Genomic DNA, 2,058 nt, shown 5'->3' on the forward strand with positions numbered 1-2,058 from the left:
GGACCTCCACACTGTTTTCCAGAGTGGCTGTACCAACTTGCATTCCCACCAACAATGTAGGAGGGATCCCCTTTCTCCACATCCTCTCCAACAATTGTTGTTTCTTGCCTTGTCTATCTTTGCCATTCTAACTGGCGTAAGGTGGTATCTCAGTGTGGTTTTGATTTGAATTTCCCTGATGGCTAATGATTTTGAACATTTTTTCATGTGTCTATTAGTCATTTGTATGGCTTCATTGGAAAAGTGTCTGTTCATATCTTCTGCCCATTTTATGATTTGTTTATTTGTTTCTCGTGTATTGAGTTTGAGAAGTTCTTTGTAGATCTTGGATACCAGTCCTTTATCTGTGGTGTCCTTTGCAAATATATTCTCCCATTCCGTGGGCTGTCTCTTAGTTTTTTTGACTGTTTCCTTGGCTGTGCAGAAGCTCTTTATCCTGATAAAGTCCCATAAGTTCATTTTATCTTTTATTTCTCTTGCCTTTGGAGATGTGTCGTGAAAAAGGTTGCTCTGGCCGATGTCATAGAAGTTGTTGCCTATGTTCTCCTCTAGAATTTTGATGGATTCCTGTCTCACATTGAGGTCTTTCATCCATTTGGAGTTTATTTTTGTGTATGGTGTGAGAGAGTGGTCAAGTTTCATTCTTTTGCATGTAGCTGTCCAATTTTCCCAGCACCATTTATTGAAGAGACTGTCTTTTTTCCACCGGATGTTTTTTCCTGCTTTATCAAAGATTAGTTGCCCAAAGAGCCGAGGGTCCATTTCTGGGTTCTCTATTCTGTTCCATTGGTCGATGTGTCTGTTTTTGTGCCAGTACCATGCTGTCTTTGTGATCACAGCTTTGTAGTACAGCTCGAAATCCGGCATTGTGATGCCCCCAGCTTTTTTTTTCTTTTCAACAATTCCTTGGCGATTCGGGGCCTTTTCTGGTTCCATACAAATTTAAGGACTATTTGTTCCAGTTCTTTGAAAAGTGTCATTGGTATTTTGATCAGGATAGCGCTGAAAGTGTAGATTGCTCTGGATAGCATGGACATTTCAACTATGTTAATTCTTCTGATCCATGAGCATGGAATCAAAGATGTCTCTTGACTTTGTGAAGTCTGTGAGGCAGTCCTGGCACCATTATCGCCTATAACTTTGCTGTGAATAATGAAGGGATATTGCATGTGAAAATACTTTGAAAATAAGGAGTGTTATAAATATATTTGCTGTGTTTTCATTCTGTAAGTGGGCTGTGACCATGGCAGAGTGGGTAAGTTTCCACCTGACCATTTGTATGGTTTTATTAAAAGAAATAGGATGTTAGTAGTAATGTGAATTAATCAAGTAGAGAAGTAAAGATTTGTTGGAAAGACTGGGTTTTTATTTTGGATTAATAAAAAGATGCTATTAATACTGAAAGAAAATATTATCCCAACACGAGCTTTTCATACAGTTCATTTAATAGAGTAAGATGTCAGTTGTAATGTAGACTGATGTGCGGTGCTGATGACATGCCTTCCACTGTGAGGATGCTTTGATATTTAATGAAGGAGCCTAAAAAATAGGTTGGTATAGCTGGGGGGGAAAGTCATGGAGATGCCAGGGATTGAACCTGGGGCCTTACGCATGCAAAGCATATACTCTACCATTGAGCTACATCCCCAGGTCTAAAAGCAGTTAGACACGGAGATGAGTTGGCACAGTTATTCCTTTTAGAAAGATGGGCAGATGATCTCTAGGGAATGAAATAGCACTTCCTATGAATTCCTATGGTTTCAAATTCCAGTCACAGAACATTCTTAAGCATTCTTCAAGGGACGTTTTGCACCATTAATATAGAACCATCCTGCTGCTTTATAGCTCAGCGTCGTGCTAGCTTCCCACGTCTTATTTATAGACATGATGAAGCACCACCTTGCCTCAAAATTCATCTTCTTTCTGTGGTCTCCTGCTCATCCATCCAAGAAAATATTTTAATTATATTCCACAACATCCCTATGCCTTCTATAGGGGGACGGAAAAAACTTTCTCCTTTATTCCCCTAGGTTCTGTGCCTGGGGCATTGAAAATTAG

The 2,058-nt window shown here is 39.6% G+C and overlaps 1 non-coding gene across 1 annotated transcript; it reads right to left on the reverse strand.

The window, feature by feature from the left end:
* Window positions 1-1,576: 1,576 nt before the first annotated feature.
* Window positions 1,577-1,648, reverse strand: TRNAA-UGC. The gene has a single exon. It is a non-coding gene; the product is annotated as a tRNA-Ala (tRNA).
* Window positions 1,649-2,058: the final 410 nt, after the last annotated feature.

This window comes from Ailuropoda melanoleuca, chromosome 14 (genome assembly GCF_002007445.2).
Source record: "Ailuropoda melanoleuca isolate Jingjing chromosome 14, ASM200744v2, whole genome shotgun sequence".
Lineage (NCBI taxonomy): Eukaryota > Metazoa > Chordata > Mammalia > Carnivora > Ursidae > Ailuropoda > Ailuropoda melanoleuca.